The sequence below is a fragment of the Staurois parvus genome, unplaced genomic scaffold, assembly GCF_062004578.1.
Source record: "Staurois parvus isolate SC_StPar_1 unplaced genomic scaffold, SC_StPar_1.0 ptg002753l, whole genome shotgun sequence".
NCBI classification, from domain to species: Eukaryota; Metazoa; Chordata; class Amphibia; order Anura; family Ranidae; genus Staurois; species Staurois parvus.
The window spans coordinates 3,509,861-3,534,636 of NW_028320549.1; the positions used below are offsets into that span (position 1 = coordinate 3,509,861).

At 55.2% G+C, this 24,776-nt stretch overlaps 1 pseudogene across 1 annotated transcript in view; it reads left to right on the forward strand.

Moving 5' to 3' along the window:
* Nucleotides 1-556: 556 nt before the first annotated feature.
* Nucleotides 557-24,776, forward strand: part of LOC149429322 (putative proline--tRNA ligase, mitochondrial) — a 72,573-nt pseudogene continuing 48,353 nt past the window's right edge. Inside the window, exon 1 of the transcript XR_016310498.1 lies at nt 557-645. The product of XR_016310498.1 is annotated as a putative proline--tRNA ligase, mitochondrial (transcript). The remainder of the gene's footprint in view (nt 646-24,776) is intronic.

A 24,776-nucleotide genomic window follows, 5' to 3' on the forward strand; every position in this document is an offset into this window, starting at 1 on the left:
AATGGGCAGGATCAGACTGGGAGGGCGAACCTGGCTAGCCGCACTCCTCAATTTTATACGTGTGGTGATTGGCTTTTTGCTCAAGACCCCTCAGCAGACAGAGTAGACAGAATGACCCCCCACATCTGCAAGTGGGAATGACATATGTACGGAACCTAGTAGAGACTCTCTCCTCACCTTAATTCTATAGTGTTCCGACTCTTTATATAGTGCTCCACAATCTGTGAGGTTCAGCTCACGGAGAGCTGAGAGCCCATCAATCTCATTCCCTTTATTCCTAGACATGTCTGCTCTGATGTATGTGTAGATGTATACCTCCTACACCGAATACCATACTCATACATGACACACAACCGCTCAGCCTTCACCCCCGGATCATACACCGGCATACCCACAATCCTTTGCGACATTTATGTAAATGAGATGGGCGGAGACTACCAATCAGAAAACGGGGGCGTGGCAGCAGTGCATGGGGGCGGTGCGGCAAAGCCTTAGGGCGGCATCCCTATGTCCTCCCATTGAACATTTTAGGGGGCGTGGCTTTCAGCTCCATAAACAGATGTGATAGGCTGCCCTCCTTTCTACTTCCCGGTCACCTCGGTTTCCACCATGGCGGCGCTCAGGCACCTGTTTGTAGTGGCAGAGGTGAGTATCCCCATGTCACTGTTTTCTGCAGAAGTAGCCGATCGCCATCCATAGCACAGAACTGCCATAGTTAACCCCTTTTAGGCTGCACTGCTGAGTACACGCACCGCTGAAGCTGATGCCGCAGATCAATAGCCGACGCTCGCTCGGAGACACATCTTCATTGGGACTCATCTTGCCGCTACGCCAGCAATTGCATTTCCCTGTAATCAGTGCTATAAACAAAGCCGACCGTCAATTTTGGGGAAATTTTTTTTTTTGACTTTTTGCTATAAAATACATTCAATAAAAAAAATGTAAAAAGTCAAATTTCATACATTTAGGCCAAAAAATATTCTGCTGCATGTGTTTTGCTATAAAATCCCACTAGGTGTAAATGTATTGGTTTACATGAAAGTTATAGCAAATGGCAGTACAGATACTGGAATTATTTTTTTTTTATACTAGTAATTGCAGCGATCAGCAACTTCTAGCGGAACTGCGGTGGGCATTCTGACGCTGGGTGGGAACTAATGGCCACTGACAAACCCAGAGATACCAACACTGTGATCGGTGGTAATAAAAAGCGCTGACATTGTGATAATGACACTGGGCAGGAAGGGGCTAACATCTGGGCCAATCAGTTGTATCCTGTTGCTCCTGCACTGTGCTGTTTCACTAGGGGAACATGCTTCATGTCCATGCTGACAGGAGAAAGATCTATGTTGTTTACACACAGATCTCTCCCCTCTCACCTTTAGCGGTGATCACCAAGTGCCAGCCGGGACCCAGTGAATGGCAGCGCAGGTAGGATGGTGTGTGCGTTCTCTACCCAAGGCATGAGCGTGCAGGCATCGCACAGACCCCTCTTGGGGCCTGAGGGGGCAGGCATTGCACAGACCCCTCTCTGGGCCAGTGGGTGCCGTCATCGCACAGACCCCTCTCGGGGCCTGAGCGTGCGGGCGTCGCACAGACCCCTCTCGGGGCCTGAGAGTGCAGGCATCGCACAGACCCCTCTCGGGGCCAGTGGGTGCCGTCATCGCACAGACCCCTCTCGGGGCCTGAGCGTGCAGGCATCGCACAGAGCTCTCTCGGGACCCTTCTTTTGGTCTGAAGGTGTAGGCATTGGGACCCTTCTTTGGGTCTGAGAGGGCAGGCATCGGGACCCTTCTTTGTGTCTTAGAGTGCAGGCATTGGGACCCTTCTAGGGGTCTGAGGGTGCAGGCCTAGGGACCCTTCTAGTGGTCTGAGGGTGCAGGCATCGGGACCCTTCTAGGGTTCTGGGGGTACAGGCATCGGGACCAACATTGGGTCTGAGGATGCAGGTATTGGGACCCTTCTTTGGGTCTGATTTTGCAGGCATCGGGTCCCTTCTTTGGCTCTTAGGGTGCATATATCGGGACCCTTCTTTGGGTCTTATGGTGCAGGCATCTGGACCCATGTGGGGTCTGAGGATGCTGGCATCGGGACCCTTCTTTGGGTCTGAGGGTGCAGGCATCAGGACCCATGTGGGATCTGAGGGTGCAGGCATCGAGACCCTTCTAGGGGTCTGAGGGTGCAGGCATCGAGACCCTTCTAGGGGTCTGAGGGTGCAGGCATCGAGACCCTTCTAGGGGTCTGAGGGTGCAGGCATCAGAACCCTTCTAGGGGTCTGAGGGTGCAGGCATCGGGATCCACGTACGGTCTGAGGGTGCTGGCATTGGGACCCTTCTAGAACTCTGAGGGTGCAGGCATTGGGACTCTTCTAGGGGTCTTAGGGTGCAGGCATCGGATCCCACGTAGGGTCTGGGGGTGTAGGCATCGGGACCCTACTAGGGGTCTGAGGGTGTAGGCATCGGGACCCAAGAGGAGTCTGAGGGTGCAGGCATCAGGACCCTTCTAGGGTTCTGAGGGTGCAGGCTTCGAGACCCTTCTAGGGTTCTGGAGGTGCAGGCTTTGAGACCCTCCTTTGGGTCTGTGGGTGCAGGTATCGGGTCCCATGTGGGGTCTGAGGGTGCAGGCATCAGGACCCTTCTAGGGATCTGAGGGTGCAGGCATCGGGACCCTTCTAGGCGTCTGAAAGTGCAAGCATTGGTACCCTTCTAGTGGTCTGAGGGTGCAGGCATCCGGACCCTTCTAATGGTCTGAGGGTGCAGGCATTGAGACCTTTCTAGGGTTCTGGGTGTGCAGACATCGGGACCCACATGGGGTCTTAGGGTGCAGGCATTGGGACCCACGTGGGGTCTGAGGGTGCAGGCATCGGGAACCTTCTAGGGGTCTGATGGTGCAGGCTTTGGTACCTTTCCTTGGGTCTTAGCGTGTAGGCATCTGGACCCTTCTTTGGGTCTGAGGGTGCAGGCTTCGGGACCCTTCTTTGGGTCTGAGGGTGCAGGCTACGGGACCTTTCTAGGGGTCCTAGGGTGCAGGCATCGTGACTCTTCTTTGGGTCTGAGGGTGCAGGCATTGGGACCCACGTGGGGTCTGAGGATGCAGGCATTGGGACCTTTCTTTGGGTCTGAGAGTGCAGACATCGGGACTGTTCTAGGATTCTGTGGGTGCAGGCATCGGGACCCACATTGGGTCTGAGGATGCAGGCATCGGGACCCACGTGGGGTCTGAGGGTGCAGGCATCGGGAACCTTCTAGGGGTCTGATGGTGCAGGCTTTGGTACCTTTCCTTGGGTCTTAGCGTGTAGGCATCGGGACCCTTCTTTGGGTCTGAGGGTGCAGGCTTCGGGACCCTTCTTTGGGTCTGAGGGTGCAGGCTACGGGACCTTTCTAGGGGTCCTAGGGTGCAGGCATCGTGACTCTTCTAGGGGTCTGAGGGTGCAGGCATTGGGACCTTTCTTTGGGTCTGAGAGTGCAGACATCGGGACTGTTCTAGGATTCTGGGGGTGCAGGCATCGGGACCCACATTGGGTCTGAGGATGCAGGCATCGGGACCCACATTGGGTCTGAGGATGCAGGCATCGGGACCCACATTGGGTCTGAGGATGCAGGCATCGGGACCCACATTGGGTCTGAGGATGCAGGCATCGGGACCCACATTGGGTCTGAGGATGCAGGCATCGGGACCCACATTGGGTCTGAGGATGCAGGCATCGGGACCCACATTGGGTCTGAGGATGCAGGCATCGGGACCCACATTGGGTCTGAGGATGCAGGCATCGGGACCCACATTGGGTCTGAGGATGCAGGCATCGGGACCCACATTGGGTCTGAGGATGCAGGCATCGGGACCCACATTGGGTCTGAGGATGCAGGCATCGGGACCCACATTGGGTCTGAGGATGCAGGCATCGGGACCCACATTGGGTCTGAGGATGCAGGCATCGGGACCCACATTGGGTCTGAGGATGCAGGCATCGGGACCCACATTGGGTCTGAGGATGCAGGCATCGGGACCCACATTGGGTCTGAGGATGCAGGCATCGGGACCCACATTGGGTCTGAGGATGCAGGCATCGGGACCCACATTGGGTCTGAGGATGCAGGCATCGGGACCCTTCTTTGGGTCTTAGGATGCAGGCATCGGGTCCCTTCTTTTGGTGCAGGCATCTGGACCCATGTGGGGTCTGAGGATGCTGGCATCGGGACCCTTCTTTGGGTCATGTGGTGCAGGCATCAGGTCCCATGTGGGGTCTGATGGTGCAGGCATCGGGACCCTTTTTGGGATCTGAGGGTGCAGGTATTTTGAACCCTCATTTGGGATTGAGGGTGCAGGTATTTTGGACCCTCATTTGGGTCTGATGATGCAGGCATCGGGAACCTTCTTTGGGTCTTAGGGTGAGGGATCGGGACCTTTCCATGGCTCTGAGGGTGCAGGAATCGGTACCCACGTGGGGTCTGAGGTTGCAGGCGTCGGGACCCTTCTAGGGGTCTGAGGGTGCTTGCATCGGTACTTTTCTAGGGTTCTGGGATTGCAGGCATCGGGACCCACATTGGGTCTGAGGGTGCAGGCATCGGGACCCTTCTTTGGGTCTGAGGGCGCAGGCATCAGGACCCACATTGGGTCTGAGGGTGCAGGTATTGGGACCTTCTTTGGTTCTTAGGGTGCATATATCGGGACCCTTCTTTATGGTGCAGGCATCTGGACCCATGTCTGGTCTGATGGTGCAGGCATCAGGACCCTTCTAGGGGTTTGAGAGTGCAGGCATGAGGACCCTTATAGGGGTCTGATGGTGCAGGCATTGAGACCCTTCTAGTGGTCTGAGGGTGCAGGCATTGGTACCCTTCTAGTGGTCTGAGGGTGCAGGCATTGGTACCCTTCTAGTGGTCTGAGGGTGCAGGCATCAGGATCCTTCTAGTGGTCTGAGGGTGCAGGCATCGAGACCTTTCTAGGGTTCTGGGTGTGCAGGCATTGGGACCCACATGGAGTCTGAGGGTGCAGGCATCGGGACCCATCTAGGGGTCTGAGGGTGCAGGCATCGGTACCCTTCCTTGGGTCTTAGCGTGCAGGCATTGGGACCCACGTGGGGTCTGAGGGTGCAGACATCGGGACCCATCTTTGGGTCTGAGGGTGCAGACATCGGGACCCATCTTTGGGTCTGAGGGTGCAGACATCGGGACCCATCTTTGGGTCTGAGGGTGCAGACATCGGGACCCATCTTTGGGTCTGAGGGTGCAGGCATCGGGACCCATCTTTGGGTCTGAGGGTGCAGGCATCGGGACCCTTCTTTGGGTCTGAGGGTGCAGGCATCGAGATCCTGCTTTGGGTCTGAGGGTGCAGGCTACGGGACCCTTCTAGGGGTCCTAGGGTGCAGGCATTGGGACCCTTCTAGGGGTCATAGGGTGCAGGCATCGGTTCCCACGTTGGGTCTGGGGATCTAGGCATTAGGACCCTGCTAGGGGTCTTAGGGTGCAGGCATTGGGACCCTTCTAGGGTTCTGAGGGTGCAGGTATCGGTACCCATGAGGATTCTAAGGGTGCAGGCATCTGGACTCTTCTAGGGTTCTGGGGGTGCAGGCATCGGGCCCCTTCTTTGGGTCTGATTATTCAGGCATCAGGTCCCTTCTTTGGTTCTTAGGGTGCATATATCGGGACCCTTCTTTGGGTCTTATGGTGCAGGCATCTGGACCCATGTGGGGTCTGAGGATGCTGGCATCGGGACCCTTCTTTGGGTGTGAGGGTGCAGGCATCAGGACCATTTTTGGGATCTGAGGGTGCAGGCTTCGGGATCCTTCTTGGGGTCTGAGGGTGCAGGCATCAAGACACTTCTTTGGTTCTTAGGGTGCAGGTATTTTGACCTCATTTGGGTCTTAGGGTGCAAGCATTGGGACCCATCTTTGCGTCTGAGGGTGCAGGCATCGGGACCCTTCTTTGGGTTTGAGGGTGCAGGCATCGGGACCTTTCTTTGGGTCTGAGGGTGCAGGCATCTGGACCCTTCTAGGGGTCTGAGGGTGCAGGCATCGATATCCACATGGAGTATGGGGGAGTAGGCATCGGGACCCTGCTTGGGGTCTGAGGGTGCAGGATCGGGACCCTTCTTTGGGTTTTAGGGTGCAGGCATCGGGACCCTTCTTTGGGTCTACGAGTGCAGGCATCAGGACCCACGTGGGGTCTGAGGGTGCAGGTATTGGGACCCTTCTTTGGGTCTGAGGATGCAGGCATTGTGACCCTTATTTGGTTCTTAGGGTTCTATATATCTGGACCCTTCTGTGGGTCTTATGGTGCAAGCATCTGGACCCATGGGGGTCTGAGGGTGCAGGCATCAGGACCCAAGTGGGGTCTGATGGTGCAGGCATCAGGACCCAAGTGGGGTCTGATGGTGCAGGCATCAGGACCCAAGTGGGGTCTGATGGTGCAGGCATCAGGACCCTTCTAGGGGTCTGAGGGGGCAGGCATCAGGACCGTTCTAGGGGTCTGAGGGTGCAGGCTTTGGGACCCTTCTAGGGTTCTGAGGGTGCAGGCATCGAGACCCTTCTTTGGTTCTGAGGGTGCAGATCTCGGGACCCTTCTTTGGGTCTTATGGTGCAGGCATCTTGACCCATGTGGGGTCTGAAGGTGCAGGAATCAGGACCCACATTGGGTCTGAGGGTGCAGGAATCAGAACCCACGTGTGGTCTGATGGTGCAGGCATCGAGACCCTTCTAGGGGTCTGAGGGTGCAGGCATCGTGACCCTTCTAGGGGTCTGAGGGTGCAGGCATCGTGACCCTTCTAGGGGTCTGAGGGTGCAGGCATCGTGACCCTTCTAGGGGTCTGAGGGTGCAGGCATCAGAACCCTTATAAGGGTCTGAGGGTGCAGGCATTGGGATCCACGTACGGTCTGAGAGTGCTGGCTTTGGGACCCTTCTAGAAATCTGAGGGTGCAGGCATTGGGACTCTTCTAGGGGTCTGAGGGTGCAGGCATCGGAACCCACGTAGGGTCTGGGGGTGTAGGCATCGGGACCCAAGAGGAGTCTGAGGGTGCAGACATCGGGATTTTTCTAGTGGTCTGAGGGTGCAGTCTTCGAGACCCTTCTAGGGTTCTGGGGGTGCAGGCTTCGAGACCCACATAGGGTCTGAGGTTGAAGGCATTGGAACCCACGTGGGGTCTGAGGGTGCAGCCATAGAGATCCACATGGGGTCTGGGGGTGTAGGCATCGGGACCGCTAGGGGTCTGAGGGTACAGGAATTGGGACCCTTCTTTGGGTCTTAGGCTGCAGGTATTGGGACCCTTCTTTGGGTCTGAGGGTGCAAGCATCGGTACCCTTATTTGGGTCTGAGGGTGCAGGCATCGGGCCCCTTATTTGGGTCTGAGGGTGTAGGCATCGGGCCCTTTCCAGCGGTCTGAGGGTGTAGGCATCGGGCCCTTTCCAGCGGTCTGAGGGTGTAGGCATCGGGACCTTTCCAGCGGTCTGAGGGTGTAGGCATCGGGACCTTTCCAGCGGTCTGAGGGTGTAGGCATCGGGACCTTTCCAGCGGTCTGAGGGTGTAGGCATCGGGACCTTTCCAGCGGTCTGAGGGTGTAGGCATCGGGACCTTTCCAGCGGTCTGAGGGTGTAGGCATCGGAACCTTTCTTTGGGTCTTAGGGTGCAGCCATCGGGACCCTTCTTTGGGTCTTAGGGTGCAGCCATCGGGACCCTTCTTTGGGTCTTAGGGTGCAGCCATCGGGACCCTTCTTTGGGTCTTAGGGTGCAGCCATCGGGACCCTTCTTTGGGTCTTAGGGTGCAGCCATCGGGACCCTTCTTTGGGTCTTAGGGTGCAGCCATCGGGACCCTTCTTTGGGTCTTAGGGTGCAGCCATCGGGACCCTTCTTTGGGTCTTAGGGTGCAGCCATCGGGACCCTTCTTTGGGTCTTAGGGTGCAGCCATCGGGACCCTTCTTTGGGTCTTAGGGTGCAGGCATCGGGACCCTTCTTTGGGTCTTAGGGTGCAGGCATCGGGACCCTTCTTTGGGTCTTAGGGTGCAGGCATCGGGACCCTTCTAGGGGTCTGAGGGTGCAGGCATCGGGACCCTTCTAGGGGTCTGAGGGTGCAGGCATCGGGACCCTTCTAGGGGTCTGAGGGTGCAGGCATCGGGACCCTTCTAGGGGTCTGAGGGTGCAGGCTTCGGGACCCTTCTTTGGGTCTGAGGGTGCAGGCTTCGGGACCCTTCTTTGGGTCTGAGGGTGCAGGCTACGGGACCTTTCTAGGGGTCCTAGGGTGCAGGCATCGTGACTCTTCTAGGGGTCTGAGGGTGCAGGCATTGGGACCCACGTGGGGTCTGAGGATGCAGGCATTGGGTCCTTTCTTTGGGTCTGAGAGTGCATACATCGGGACTGTTCTAGGATTCTGGGGGTGCAGGCATCGGGACCCACATTGGGTCTGAGGATGCAGGCATCGGGACCCCACATTGGGTCTGAGGATGCAGGCATCGGGACCCCACATTGGGTCTGAGGATGCAGGCATCGGGACCCCACATTGGGTCTGAGGATGCAGGCATCGGGACCCCACATTGGGTCTGAGGATGCAGGCATCGGGACCCCACATTGGGTCTGAGGATGCAGGCATCGGGACCCCACATTGGGTCTGAGGATGCAGGCATCGGGACCCCACATTGGGTCTGAGGATGCAGGCATCGGGACCCCACATTGGGTCTGAGGATGCAGGCATCGGGACCCCACATTGGGTCTGAGGATGCAGGCATCGGGACCCCACATTGGGTCTGAGGATGCAGGCATCGGGACCCCACATTGGGTCTGAGGATGCAGGCATCGGGACCCCACATTGGGTCTGAGGATGCAGGCATCGGGACCCCACATTGGGTCTGAGGATGCAGGCATCGGGACCCCACATTGGGTCTGAGGATGCAGGCATCGGGACCCCACATTGGGTCTGAGGATGCAGGCATCGGGACCCCACATTGGGTCTGAGGATGCAGGCATCGGGACCCCACATTGGGTCTGAGGATGCAGGCATCGGGACCCCACATTGGGTCTGAGGATGCAGGCATCGGGACCCCACATTGGGTCTGAGGATGCAGGCATCGGGACCCCACATTGGGTCTGAGGATGCAGGCATCGGGACCCCACATTGGGTCTGAGGATGCAGGCATCGGGACCCCACATTGGGTCTGAGGATGCAGGCATCGGGACCCCACATTGGGTCTGAGGATGCAGGCATCGGGACCCCACATTGGGTCTGAGGATGCAGGCATCGGGACCCCACATTGGGTCTGAGGATGCAGGCATCGGGACCCCACATTGGGTCTGAGGATGCAGGCATCGGGACCCCACATTGGGTCTGAGGATGCAGGCATCGGGACCCCACATTGGGTCTGAGGATGCAGGCATCGGGACCCCACATTGGGTCTGAGGATGCAGGCATCGGGACCCCACATTGGGTCTGAGGATGCAGGCATCGGGACCCCACATTGGGTCTGAGGATGCAGGCATCGGGACCCCACATTGGGTCTGAGGATGCAGGCATCGGGACCCCACATTGGGTCTGAGGATGCAGGCATCGGGACCCCACATTGGGTCTGAGGATGCAGGCATCGGGACCCCACATTGGGTCTGAGGATGCAGGCATCGGGACCCCACATTGGGTCTGAGGATGCAGGCATCGGGACCCCACATTGGGTCTGAGGATGCAGGCATCGGGACCCCACATTGGGTCTGAGGATGCAGGCATCGGGACCCCACATTGGGTCTGAGGATGCAGGCATCGGGACCCCACATTGGGTCTGAGGATGCAGGCATCGGGACCCCACATTGGGTCTGAGGATGCAGGCATCGGGACCCCACATTGGGTCTGAGGATGCAGGCATCGGGACCCCACATTGGGTCTGAGGATGCAGGCATCGGGACCCCACATTGGGTCTGAGGATGCAGGCATCGGGACCCCACATTGGGTCTGAGGATGCAGGCATCGGGACCCCACATTGGGTCTGAGGATGCAGGCATCGGGACCCCACATTGGGTCTGAGGATGCAGGCATCGGGACCCCACATTGGGTCTGAGGATGCAGGCATCGGGACCCCACATTGGGTCTGAGGATGCAGGCATCGGGACCCCACATTGGGTCTGAGGATGCAGGCATCGGGACCCCACATTGGGTCTGAGGATGCAGGCATCGGGACCCCACATTGGGTCTGAGGATGCAGGCATCGGGACCCCACATTGGGTCTGAGGATGCAGGCATCGGGACCCCACATTGGGTCTGCGGATGCAGGCATCGGGACCCCACATTGGGTCTGCGGATGCAGGCATCGGGACCCCACATTGGGTCTGAGGATGCAGGCATCGGGACCCCACATTGGGTCTGAGGATGCAGGCATTTTGAACCCTCATTTGGGATTGAGGGTGCATGCTTCGGAACCCTTCTTTGGGTCTGAGGGTGCAGGTATTTGGACCCTCATTTGGGTCTGATGATGCAGGCATCGGGAACCTTCTTTGGGTCTTAGGGTGAGGGATCGGGACCTTTCCATGGCTCTGAGGGTGCAGGAATCGGTACCCACGTGGGGTCTGAGGTTGCAGGCGTCGGGACCCTTCTAGGGGTCTGAGGGTGCTTGCATCGGTACTTTTCTAGGGTTCTGGGATTGCAGGCATCGGGACCCACATTGGGTCTGAGGGTGCAGGCATCGGGACCCTTCTTTGGGTCTGAGGGCGCAGGCATCGGGACCCACATTGGGTCTGAGGGTGCAGGTATCGGGACCCTTCTTTGGTTCTTAGGGTGCATATATCGGGACCCTTCTTTGGGTCTTATGGTGCAGGCATCTGGACCCATGTGGGGTCTGAGGATGCTGGCATCGGGACCCTTCTTTGGGTGTGAGGGTGCAGGCATCGGGACCATTTTTGGGATCTGAGGGTGCAGGCTTCGGGATCCTTCTTGGGGTCTGAGGGTGCAGGCATCAAGACACTTCTTTGGTTCTTAGGGTGCAGGTATTTTGACCTCATTTGGGTCTTGGGGTGCAAGCATTGGGACCCATCTTTGCGTCTGAGGGTGCAGGCATCGGGACCCTTCTTTGGGTTTGAGGGTGCAGGCATCGGGACCTTTCTTTGGGTCTGAGGGTGCAGGCATCTGGACCCTTCTAGGGGTCTGAGGGTGCAGGCATCGATATCCACATGGAGTATGGGGGAGTAGGCATCGGGACCCTGCTTGGGGTCTGAGGGTGCAGGATCGGGACCCTTCTTTGGGTTTTAGGGTGCAGGCATCGGTACCCTTCTTTGGGTCTACGAGTGCAGGCATCAGGACCCACGTGGGGTCTGAGGGTGCAGGTATTGGGACCCTTCTTTGGGTCTGAGGATGCAGGCATTGTGACCCTTATTTGGTTCTTAGGGTTCTATATATCTGGACCATTCTGTGGGTCTTATGGTGCAAGCATCTGGACCCATGGGGGTCTGAGGGTGTAGGCATCGGGACCTTTCCAGCGGTCTGAGGGTGTAGGCATCGGGACCTTTCCAGCGGTCTGAGGGTGTAGGCATCGGGACCTTTCCAGCGGTCTGAGGGTGTAGGCATCGGGACCTTTCCAGCGGTCTGAGGGTGTAGGCATCGGGACCTTTCCAGCGGTCTGAGGGTGTAGGCATCGGGACCTTTCCAGCGGTCTGAGGGTGTAGGCATCGGGACCTTTCCAGCGGTCTGAGGGTGTAGGCATCGGGACCTTTCCAGCGGTCTGAGGGTGTAGGCATCGGGACCTTTCCAGCGGTCTGAGGGTGTAGGCATCGGGACCTTTCCAGCGGTCTGAGGGTGTAGGCATCGGGACCTTTCCAGCGGTCTGAGGGTGTAGGCATCGGGACCTTTCCAGCGGTCTGAGGGTGTAGGCATCGGGACCTTTCCAGCGGTCTGAGGGTGTAGGCATCGGGACCTTTCCAGCGGTCTGAGGGTGTAGGCATCGGGACCTTTCCAGCGGTCTGAGGGTGTAGGCATCGGGACCTTTCCAGCGGTCTGAGGGTGTAGGCATCGGGACCTTTCCAGCGGTCTGAGGGTGTAGGCATCGGGACCTTTCCAGCGGTCTGAGGGTGTAGGCATCGGGACCTTTCCAGCGGTCTGAGGGTGTAGGCATCGGAACCTTTCTTTGGGTCTTAGGGTGCAGCCATCGGGACCCTTCTTTGGGTCTTTGGGTGCAGCCATCGGGACCCTTCTTTGGGTCTTTGGGTGCAGCCATCGGGACCCTTCTTTGGGTCTTTGGGTGCAGCCATCGGGACCCTTCTTTGGGTCTTTGGGTGCAGCCATCGGGACCCTTCTTTGGGTCTTTGGGTGCAGCCATCGGGACCCTTCTTTGGGTCTTTGGGTGCAGCCATCGGGACCCTTCTTTGGGTCTTTGGGTGCAGCCATCGGGACCCTTCTTTGGGTCTTTGGGTGCAGCCATCGGGACCCTTCTTTGGGTCTTTGGGTGCAGCCATCGGGACCCTTCTTTGGGTCTTTGGGTGCAGCCATCGGGACCCTTCTTTGGGTCTTTGGGTGCAGCCATCGGGACCCTTCTTTGGGTCTTTGGGTGCAGCCATCGGGACCCTTCTTTGGGTCTTTGGGTGCAGCCATCGGGACCCTTCTTTGGGTCTTTGGGTGCAGCCATCGGGACCCTTCTTTGGGTCTTTGGGTGCAGCCATCGGGACCCTTCTTTGGGTCTTTGGGTGCAGCCATCGGGACCCTTCTTTGGGTCTTTGGGTGCAGCCATCGGGACCCTTCTTTGGGTCTTTGGGTGCAGCCATCGGGACCCTTCTTTGGGTCTTTGGGTGCAGCCATCGGGACCCTTCTTTGGGTCTTTGGGTGCAGCCATCGGGACCCTTCTTTGGGTCTTTGGGTGCAGCCATCGGGACCCTTCTTTGGGTCTTTGGGTGCAGCCATCGGGACCCTTCTTTGGGTCTTTGGGTGCAGCCATCGGGACCCTTCTTTGGGTCTTTGGGTGCAGCCATCGGGACCCTTCTTTGGGTCTTTGGGTGCAGCCATCGGGACCCTTCTTTGGGTCTTTGGGTGCAGCCATCGGGACCCTTCTTTGGGTCTTTGGGTGCAGCCATCGGGACCCTTCTTTGGGTCTTTGGGTGCAGCCATCGGGACCCTTCTTTGGGTCTTTGGGTGCAGCCATCGGGACCCTTCTTTGGGTCTTTGGGTGCAGCCATCGGGACCCTTCTTTGGGTCTTTGGGTGCAGCCATCGGGACCCCTCTTTGGGTCTTTGGGTGCAGCCATCGGGACCCCTCTTTGGGTCTTTGGGTGCAGCCATCGGGACCCCTCTTTGGGTCTTTGGGTGCAGCCATCGGGACCCCTCTTTGGGTCTTTGGGTGCAGCCATCGGGACCCCTCTTTGGGTCTTTGGGTGCAGCCATCGGGACCCCTCTTTGGGTCTTTGGGTGCAGCCATCGGGACCCCTCTTTGGGTCTTTGGGTGCAGCCATCGGGACCCTTCTTTGGGTCTTTGGGTGCAGCCATCGGGACCCTTCTTTGGGTCTTTGGGTGCAGCCATCGGGACCCTTCTTTGGGTCTTTGGGTGCAGCCATCGGGACCCTTCTTTGGGTCTTTGGGTGCAGCCATCGGGACCCTTCTTTGGGTCTTTGGGTGCAGCCATCGGGACCCTTCTTTGGGTCTTTGGGTGCAGCCATCGGGACCCTTCTTTGGGTCTTTGGGTGCAGCCATCGGGACCCTTCTTTGGGTCTTTGGGTGCAGCCATCGGGACCCTTCTTTGGGTCTTTGGGTGCAGCCATCGGGACCCTTCTTTGGGTCTTTGGGTGCAGCCATCGGGACCCTTCTTTGGGTCTTTGGGTGCAGCCATCGGGACCCTTCTTTGGGTCTTTGGGTGCAGCCATCGGGACCCTTCTTTGGGTCTTTGGGTGCAGCCATCGGGACCCTTCTTTGGGTCTTTGGGTGCAGCCATCGGGACCCTTCTTTGGGTCTTTGGGTGCAGCCATCGGGACCCTTCTTTGGGTCTTTGGGTGCAGCCATCGGGACCCTTCTTTGGGTCTTTGGGTGCAGCCATCGGGACCCTTCTTTGGGTCTTTGGGTGCAGCCATCGGGACCCTTCTTTGGGTCTTTGGGTGCAGCCATCGGGACCCTTTTAGGGGTCTGAGGGTGCAGGCATCGGGATCCACGTACGGACTGAGGGTGCTAGCATTTGGACCTTTCTAGGAATCTGAGGGTGCAGGCATTGGGACTTTTCTAGGGGTCTTGGGGTGCAGGCATCGGAACCCACGTGGGGTCTTGGGGTGCAGGCATCAGGACCCTTCTAGGGTTCTGGGGGTGCTGGCTTCGAGACCCTTCTAGGGTTCTGGGGGTGCAGGCTTCGAGACCCACATGGGGTCTGAGGGTGAAGGCATTGGGACCCACGTGGGGTCTGAGGGTGCAGCCATAGAGATCCACGTGGGGTCTGGGGGTGTAGACATCGGGAACATGCTAGGGGTCTGAGGGTGCAGGAATTGGGACCCTTCTTTGGGTCTGAGGCTGCAGGTATTAGGACCCTTCTTTGGGTCTGAGGCTGCAGGTATTAGGACCCTTCTTTGGGTCTGAGGCTGCAGGTATTAGGACCCTTCTTTGGGTCTGAGGGTGCAAGCATCGTTACCCTTCTTTGGGTCTGAGGGTGCAGTCATCGGGACCCTTCTAGGGGTCCGAGGGTGCATGCATTAGGACCCACGAAGAGTCATAGGGTGCAGGCATCGGTACCCTTTTAGTGGTCTTAGGGTGCATGTATAGGGACCATTTTTAAGTCTCGGGGGTGCAGGCATCAGGACCCTTCTAGGGGTCTGTGGGTGCACGCATTATGACCCACATGGCGTCTGAAGGTGCAGGCATTGTGACCCTTCTATGAGTCTGAGGATGCAAGTATCGGTACCCTTCCTTGGGTCTTAGGGTGCAGGCATCGGGACCCTTCTTTGGCTCTGAGAGTGCAGGCATCCAGACCCTTCTTTGGGTCTGAGGGTGCAGGCATCGGGACCTTTCTTTGGGTCTGAGGGTGCAGGCATCGAGACCCTTCTAGTGGTCTGAGGATGCAGGCATCGGGACACACGTGGAGTCTGAGAGTGCAGGATTCAGGTTCCTTCTAGGGGTCTGAGGGTGCAGGCATCGGGACCCTTCTAGGGGTCTGAGGGTGCAGGCATCGGTACCCACGTTGGGTCTTGGGATGTAGGCATTAGGACCCTGCTAGGGGTCTGAGGGTGCAGGCATTGGTACCCTTCTAGGGGTCTGAGGGTGCAGGCATCGGTACCCACGTTGGGTCTTGGGAAGTAGGCATTAGGACCCTGCTAGGGGTCTGTGGGTGCAGGCATCGGTACCCACGTGGGGTTTGGGGGTGTAGGAATTGGGATCCTGCTAGAGGTCTTAGGGTGCAGGCATTGGGACCCTTCTAGGGGTCTGAGGTTGAAGCATCGGGACCCATGATGAGTCTAAGGGTGCAGGCATCGGGACTCTTCTAGGGTTCTGGGGGTGAAGGCATCGGGATGCACATTGGGTCTGAGGATGCAGGCATTGGGACCCTTCTTTGGGTCTGATTATGCAGGCATCAGGTCCCTTTTTTGGTTCTTAGGGTACATATATCGGGACCCTTCTTTGGGTCTTATGGTGCAGGCATCTTGACCCATGTGGGGTCTGAGAATGCTGGCATCGGGACCCTTCTTTGGGTCTGAGGGTGCAGGCATCACGACCCTTTTTGGGATCTGAGGGTGCAGGCTTCGGGATCCTTCTTGGGGTCTGAGGGTGCAGGCATCAAGACCCTTCTTTGGTTCTTAGGGTGCAGGTATTTTGACCCTCATTTAGGTCTGAGGGTGCAGGTATTGGGACCCATCTTTGCGTCTGAGGGTGCAGGCATCGGGAGCCTTCTTTGGGTCCGAGGGTGCAGGCATCGGGACCCTTCTTTGGGTCTGAGGGTGCAGGCATTGGGACCCCTCTAGGGGTCTGAGGGTGCAGGCATCGAGATGCACATGGAATCTGGGGGTGTAAGCATCGGGACCCTGCTAGGGGTCTTAGGGTGCAGGAATCGGGACCCTTCTTTTGGTCTTAGAGTGCAGGTATTTGGACCCTTCTTTGGGTCTTAGGGTGCAGGCATCGGTACCCTTCTTTGGGTCTGAGGGTGCAGGCATTGGGACCCATCTTTGCGTCTGAGGGTGCAGGCATTGGGAGCCTTCTTTTGGTCTGAGGGTGCAGGCATTGGGAGCCTTCTTTTGGTCTGAGGGTGCAGGCATTGGGACCCTTCTTTGGGTCTGAGGGTGCAGGCATCGGGACCCACGTGGGGTCTGAGGGTGCAGGTATTGGGACCCTTCTTTGGGTCTGGGGATGCAGGCATCGCGACCCTTTTTTGGTTCTTAGGGTGCATATATCGGGACCCTTCTTTGGGTCTTATGGTGCAGGCATCTGGACCCATTGGGGTCTGATGGTGCAGGCATCTGGACCCATTGGGGTCTGAGGGTGCAGGCATCAGGACCCATGTGGGGTCTGATGGTGAAGGCATCAGGACCCTTCTAGGGGTCTGAGGGTGCAGGCATCGGGACCCTTCTAGGGGTTTGAGGGTGCAGGCATCGGGACCCTTCTAGGGGTCTGAAGGTGCAGGCATTGGTACCTTTCTAGTGGTCTGAGGGTGCAGGCATCGAGACCTTTCTAGGGGTGCAGGCATTGGGACCCACGTGGGGTCTGAGGGTGCAGGCATCGAGACCCTTCTTTGGTTCTGAGGGTGCAGATATCAGGACCCTTCTTTGGGTCTTATGGTGCAGGTATCTGGACCCATGTGGGGTCTGATGGTTCAGGCATCAGGACCCTTTTTGGGGTCTCAGGGTGTTGGCATCGAGTCCCTTCTTTGGGTCTGAATATGCAGGCATTGGGACCCTTCTTTGGGTCTGAGGATGCAGGCATCGGGTCCTTTCTTTGGTTCTGAGGGTGCAGATATCGGGACCCTTCTTTGGGTCTTTTGGTGCAGGCATCTGGACCCATGTGGGGTCTGAGGATGGTGGCATCGGGACCCTTCTTTGGGTGTGAGGGTGCAGGCATCAGGACCCATGTGGGGTCTCATGGTGCAGGCATCGAGACCATTCTAGGGGTCTGAGGGTGCAGGCATCGGGATCCACGTACGGTCTGAGGGTACTGGCATTGGCACCCTTCTAGTGGTCTTAGGGTGATTGCTTCGACACCCTTCTAGGGTTCTGGGGGTGCAGGCTTCGAGACCTACATGGGGTCTGAGGTTGAAGGCATTCAAACCCACGTGGGGTCTGAGGGTGCAGCCATAGACATCCACGTAGGGTCTTGGGGTGTAGGCATTGGGACCATGCTAGGGGTCTGAGGGTGCTGGAATTGGGACCCTTCTTTGGGTCTTAGGCTGCAGGTATTGGGACCCTTCTTTGGGTCTGAGGGTGCAAGCATCGGTACCCTTCTTTGGGTCTTAGGGTGCAGGCATCGGAACCTTTCCAGCGGTCTGAGGGTGTAGGCATCGGAACCTTTCTTTGGGTCTTAGGGTGCAGGCATCGGGACCCTTCTTTTGGTCTTAGGGTGCAGGCATTGGGACCATTCTTTGGGTTCAGAGTGCAGGCATTTGGACCCTTCTTTGGGTCTGAGGGTGCAGGCATTTGGACCCTTCTTTGGGTCTGAGGGTGCAGGCATTTGGACCCTTCTTTGGGTCTGAGGGTGCAGGCATCGGGACCCTTCTTTGGGTCTGAGGGTGCAGGCATCGGGACCCTTCTTTGGGTCTGAGGGTGCAGGCATCTGGATCCTTCTTTGGGTCTGAGGGTGAGGATTTGGGACCTTTCCAGAGGTCTGAGTGTGCAGGCATCGGGACCCACCTGGGGTCTCAGGGTGCAGGCATCAGGACCCTTCTAGGGGTCTGAGGGTTCCTACATCGGGACTTTTCTAGGGTTCTGGGGTTGCAGGAATCAGGATCCACATTAGGTCTGAGGGTGCAGGCATCGGGACCCTTCTTTTGGTCTGAGGGTGAAGGTATTGGGACCCTTCTTTGGGTCTGAGGATGCAGGCATCGGGACCCTTTTTTTGTTCTTAGGGTGCATATATCGGGTCCCTTCTTTGGGTCTTATGGTGCTGGCCAAGATCAAGTGTAGTTTCGGCTCCTTGATCCTTGGTCAGAAGGTGCCTGGGGTACCCGACGGTCGGCCTTGGGGGGAGCGTCCCTTTTCGGAGGGCCCCCCCTTGCTGCTATTGGCCGGAGGCTTAGTCCCCAGGCAACGGGTTGCGATCCCTACACCCACTCTCCCCGTGTGGATTGAGTGTGGTGAAATGGTCACAGGATGGCTGCGGTAGCGCCTGATGTGCCTAACACAGTGCGGCTGGTTATAGGTGAGGCTAGAAGGGCGGAGGTTGGACTGCACTTTGTGCAGAAAACGGTGGTGGAAGAGGTCCTGGGTATGGCACGAGATACCATTTTTTGTGTGCAGTGTTTCCCGTCAAGTGGCTGCTATGATGTGACTTTCTCCTCCAAGGCTGACATGCAGACGTGCTGGTTGCGGCAGGCGGAGAAAGCGGGGGACCCGGTTTTGAAGGACGTGACATTTTTGTGCAGAGAAGATCGTCAGAGGGTGCCACTGCATGTACATATGTATAACCCTTTCGCTCGAAACGAGGAAATTAGGGCCTTTTTGCTCCGCTATTGCGAAATGGTGTCTGAGGGGGTGAACCAGACTAACATTTTTGGAACCTTTAATGGTCATAGGAAATTTTGGGTGAGATTTAAGCCAGATGTTGGGGGTATTGGCGGGACTTTGCATCCTCCCCAGACGTTCTCGATAGGATCTAACAGAGGCTACCTTTGGTATCCTGGACAGCCGGTGTTCTGCAGGTTTTGTTATCGATTTGGCCATACTAAGGAGCGATGTGAGGTGGGAACGGTGTGTCGGAACTGCTACATGCACACTCACACGACTGCAGACTGTCCAGAGGGGCGGAGATGCCACATTTGTGGGGAGTCGGATCACTTGGCGAGGCAGTGTCCCTCGGTGCACCGGCAGGGTGCGGCAAATGTGGCGCTGGGTCAAAATAGCACCCGAGGGGGCGGAGCAGATGCAAATGTTGTTCCTCCGGAGAAACCGGCCTCCTATGCAGAGGTGGCGGGGAGCAGGGGCGTCAGTAGCGACCCCCTGGAGGCCTTGGGGCAGGCCCTTGCTGCCATGGTGGAAGAGGTGCCAGAGTCTATAGACCCCGAAGTGGTCCCTGATGAGGCTGGGGTGAGTAGGGTCTCCTCAAGTGGAGGTGTTCCCGAGACCATGCTGGCTGAGGGGGAGTGCTTGAAGGAGGATACTGTAGAAGCAGGTGCTGGTCCTAGCAGTGTGCTTGAGGAGGAGGTGGAGGAGGCTATGGACCAAACTTTGGGCTCCCTGAAGCGGAAAATGGGAAGCCCTGAGGCCCTCTCTCCTACTGGTAACATTGAGGAATCTGAGAGCACAGCCTCTCTTGTTGACTCAATTGAGGAATCGGACAGCTCTATAAAGTCTTTTGCTAGCTCTGGCCGAGTGGAGGATCTGCAGGCTGTTATGGGATACCAGGGGGGCCAACCAAGAACGTCTGGGGGTAGAATGAAGGGAGTTGGAAGGGAGGTTTCCCCTAAAGCCAAAAAGGCCTCAAGAGGGCGGTCCCGGGGGAGGGGGAAGAAGGGTGGTGAGACTTAGCACCTTGGTTTATGGTTTGTTTCACCCCCTCCTTTTTTGAGGTTTTCTTATGAAGTTTGGTGTAGCTTCTCTAAATGTTCGCAGCCTGAGATCTGCATGGAGAAGGGCAGCAATTTTTAAGCTGTTTGAAGCTAGCACATGGGATGTTTTATGCGTCCAGGACTGTAACCTGGAGGAGGAACCAATAACTGCCAAATGGGAGAAAGGCCAGGCTGTATGGTCTTTATGTGGGGAGAGGAATCGGGGGGTGGCTGTGCTGTTTAAGGGGAATAGATTTAAGGTTACTAGGGTGGTGCACATTGAAAGGGGAAGGGCGGTGTTGGTTTATTTTGAGGAGGGTGGGGTGGTTTTTAAATTATTTTGCGTTTATTTATCTACCAATAGGCAAGAAAGAGTTACCTTGCTTGAAAAGTTAAAATTGTATGTTGGGGGAAGGGAACCTACGTTTTTGATGGGGGATTTTAACTGTATCACTAGGGATGGGGATAGGAGTGGGAGGGGTGGTGGAGGGGGTGGGGGGGGGTGGATAAGTCCGGGAAAGCATTAAGGGATATGGTGGAATTGTTTAAATTGGTGGATGTAGGAAGGGAAGGTGGTTCTACGTTTTACAGTGGTAATGGGAATGTGGAATCTAGAATTGATTTTATCTTTGCTTCTAGGAATCTGAAGGTGGAGGATTTCTCAGTCAGAAGGGAGCCTTTCACGGACCATGGATGGATTGGATGTATGGTGAGTATTGTTGGTGGGAGTGTGTTTGGGAGAGGGGTGTGGAAATTGAATGTGAGTTTGTTGGAAGATGAGGAGGTGAGGAAGGAGTATGTGTGTACTTTTGAGAAATTAAAAAGGAGGGTGGGTGACTTTGAGAATGTGGTTGAATGGTGGGAGTGGGTGAAAGGCTGTACGAAAGTGTTTTTTATTAGGAAAGGGTGTGAGAGAGCAAGGAGAGAGAGAGAAATATATGAAGGATGGCAGAAGAGACTGGTATATTTGGAAGAGTTGAGAAAGTTGGGGGAGGAGGTGGAGAACGTGTTGGTAGAAGCTAGAGCAAAAGTGAACGAATGTATGCAGAAGAGAGGGAAGAATTTGTTAATACAGGCAAGGATGGTGGTCCGTGAGAAAGATGAGACTTGTTCGAGTTTTTTCTTCAAAAAGGTGTTTGATGGAAGAATGGACTTGAAAAATGTGCTGGACAAGGACGGGAACATGGTGAGTGGGAATGAGAGTGTGAGAAAAGTGGTGGAAGACTTTTATACTGGATTGTATGTTGGAGGGGGGAGGGATGAGAGGGTTGAGAGGGAGGTGCTGGATGAAATCAAGGCACGGATGGGGGTGGAGGAGAGGGAATGTTTAGAGGAGGATATGAGCATGGAAGAAGTTGAGAGGTGTGTAAGGAGTTTAAAAAAAGGTAAATCACCGGGGAGTGATGGGCTACCGGTGGATTTTTATGTTGCTTTTTGGGATACGATTGGTAAGGATGTTTTTGAGGTCTGTAAGAAGGTACTGGAAGATGGAAAGTTGGCAAGTTCAATGGGGGAGAGTGTGATTGTGTTGCTTTACAAGAAAGGGGACAAATGTGATTTAAAGAACTGGAGGCCAATTTCGCTTTTAAACACAGATTATAAGATTCTCACTAAGATGATGGCTGATAGACTGAGGCAGGTGGTGGATGGATTGGTGGGTGAGGAACAGGTATGTGCGGTTCCTGGGAGGAGTATAACTGAGAGTTTGGTTTGTTTAAGGGATGGGTTGTGGTGGTGTAAGGAGAGGAAGCAGAAGATGGCGGTTTTGACAGTAGACTTTGAGAAAGCTTATGATCGTGTGGTGCATGTGTATATGTTTAGAGTTTTGAAAGAGATGGGGGTGCCTGACAGGATGATTGGGTGGATTAAGTGTGTGTATGCCGGGATGCGGGGGAGGGTTTTGGTGAATGGATGGTTGACTGGGGAAGTAAATATTAAGACAGGCGTGAGACAAGGGTGCCCATTGTCTCCGGTTTTGTTTGTATGTGCGATAGAGCCTCTGTTGAGAATGTTGGGGAGGGATAAATTGGTGAGGGGGATAGAAGTGCCTGGGAGTGGGGGAAAGTTTCTTAGCGTGATTGGATATATGGATGATGTTACGGTGATTTGTAAGAGTGGGGAAGGATTGAGGAGAGTGAAACTATTGCTGAATGTGTTTTGTATGGCTAGTGGGTTTAGTGTTAATGAAGGGAAAAGCGTGTGTAAGTTTTTTGGAGAATGGAGGGATGGGAGGCAGTGGGGGTGGAAGGAGTGTGTAGGTGGAGTGAGGGTGTTGGGTGTGAAATTTAGTCATGACTTGTTTGGATTGGAGAGTTGGGAAGATGTGCGAGTGAGAGTGCAGAGGAAGGTGTCTTTTTGGTCCCTGAGGACATTGTCCCTGGAGGGGAAGGTTTTGATAATAAAGTCTGTGATTATGCCTATCCTGTTGTTTTTGTATTTAGTGTTTCCAGCACCAGATAGGGTGCTGAAGAAGATTATTAAAACCTGTTTTACCTTTTTTTGGTCATCCAAAATGGAAAAATTGAAAAGAGAGAAGGTGGTGAAGATGGTATTGAATGGAGGTAAGGGGATGGTGAATGTTGAGAGGTTTTTGGTGATGAAATATATTGGATGGTGTGTGAAAATGGCTAAAAGGGAGAGTGTGGCTGGAAGTATGCTGCGATATGTAGGGGGAAGTGTGCTGAGAAGGTGTAAATTGGGTGAGTGTGATTTGCGAAAGCCTGTGTGCTTTAACGGTCCTTGGTTTTACGGTAGGATTGAGAGGGGCTTGAGGAAATATGGGTTGGAGGGAATAAGTAAGGAAGTGTGGTGTGAAGGTAAGAAAGTGATGGGGCTTATGGACAGTAGGGAGGATATGGAGTTGATCGGGGGTTTAAGTGAAGTAGAGTGCGAGAATGTTTGGAAGAGAGTGGGTAGCAGAGATTTGGTGAATCGGCAGAAGGATGTGGCGTGGATGGTGGTACACGGGTGCCTGCCGACGAGGGTTTTTCAGAGAAGAAGGAGGATGGTTGATAGCGAGGTGTGTCCGAGAGTGGGGTGTGGGATGAATGAAAATGTGTATCATCTGTTGTGGGAATGTGGTTTTGTAAGAGAAGTGTGGAAAAGCTTGTGGAGGATGGTGGAGGGTTTGACGGGGTTAAAAAAACTGACGTATGAGATGGTGGTGTTTGGTACATGCAAGTTGGCGAGGGAGGAAGCTAGAGTGTTGTGGTTGTTAGTGAACTGTGTGAAGGAGAGTGTGTGGGATGTAAGGAATATTTTGGTTTTTAGGAAGGAAGTTGTGGAAGTGAGAGAATGTGTGGCCATGGTTCGTGGAAGGCTCTACTTTTATGCGTATTGGGACTGCAGACGGATGGGGCATTACAGGGCCAATGCTGTATGGCAGTTATCCCAATGGAAACAGTGGGCTGTGACATGAGCAGTACTTGTGATGCTTCTTTCATGAGTGAACTCCTAACGGATCTAGAAATGATGCAAATGATGTCTTCAATATCTTGATGTGCTAACATTTTGTTCTTCTCTTGTAGATAGAACGATGGCGGGAAGGGGGATATTATTGTTCTGTTTGTGGCTTTTCTGTATTTCCACTTATGGATTTTGGTGGGGGTGGGGATATGCTAATAAAGGGGTTGCTGGGGTGTTTTGATGTCCTTTTCTTTGTATTTGCATATGTAAATATTTTGGGGGTGGGTGTGATGTCAAATGCTAATGAAGGGGTGGGAGGGAATATGTTAATGTGTATTTGATGCTGTTTATTTTTGTAACAATTGAATTGTTGGAAATGTTCTGTACCTTTTTTTGAAACACCTTTTGTTTCTAAACGCTGTGACTGTAACATGTGTTGCTTTTATGAACTTTTAAATAAAAGAATTAAAAAAAAACCTGTTTGTAGTGGCAGAGGTGAGTATCCCCATGTCAATGTTTTCTGCAGAAGTAGCCGATCGCCATCCATAGCACAGAACTGCCATAGTTAACCCCTTTTAGGCTGCACTGCTGAGTACACGCACCGCTGAAGCTGATGCCGCAGATCAATAGCCGACGCTCGCTCGGAGACACATCTTCATTGGGACTCATCTTGCCGCTACGCCAGCAATTGCATTTCCCTGTAATCAGTGCTATAAACAAAGCAGACCGTCAATTTTGGGGAAATTTTTTTTTTTGACTTTTTGCTATAAAATACATTCAATAAAAAAAATGTAAAAAGTCAAATTTCATACATTTAGGCCAAAAAATATTCTGCTGCATGTGTTTTGCTATAAAATCCCACTAGGTGTAAATGTATTGGTTTACATGAAAGTTATAGCAAATGGCAGTACAGATACTGGAATTATTATTTTTTTTTTATACTAGTAATTGCAGCGATCAGCAACTTCTAGCGGAACTGCGGTGGGCATTCTGACGCTGGGTGGGAACTAATGGCCACTGACAAACCCAGAGATACCAACACTGTGATCGGTGGTAATAAAAAGCGCTGACATTGTGATAATGACACTGGGCAGGAAGGGGCTAACATCTGGGCCAATCAGTTGTATCCTGTTGCTCCTGCACTGTGCTGTTTCACTAGGGGAACATGCTTCATGTCCATGCTGACAGGAGAAAGATCTATGTTGTTTACACACAGATCTCTCACCTCTCACCTTTTGCGGTGATCACCAAGTGCCAGCCGGGACCCAGTGAATGGCAGCGCAGGTAGGATGGTGTGTGCGTTCTCTACCCAAGGCATGAGCGTGCAGGCATCGCACAGACCCCTCTTGGGGCCTGAGGGGGCAGGCATTGCACAGACCCCTCTCTGGGCCAGTGGGTGCCGTCATCGCACAGACCCCTCTCGGGGCCTGAGCGTGCGGGCGTCGCACAGACCCCTCTCGGGGCCTGAGAGTGCAGGCATCGCACAGACCCCTCTCGGGGCCAGTGGGTGCCGTCATCGCACAGACCCCTCTCGGGGCCTGAGCGTGCAGGCATCGCACAGAGCTCTCTCGGGACCCTTCTTTTGGTCTGAAGGTGTAGGCATTGGGACCCTTCTTTGGGTCTGAGAGGGCAGGCATCGGGACCCTTCTTTGTGTCTTAGAGTGCAGGCATTGGGACCCTTCTAGGGGTCTGAGGGTGCAGGCCTAGGGACCCTTCTAGTGGTCTGAGGGTGCAGGCATCGGGACCCTTCTAGGGTTCTGGGGGTACA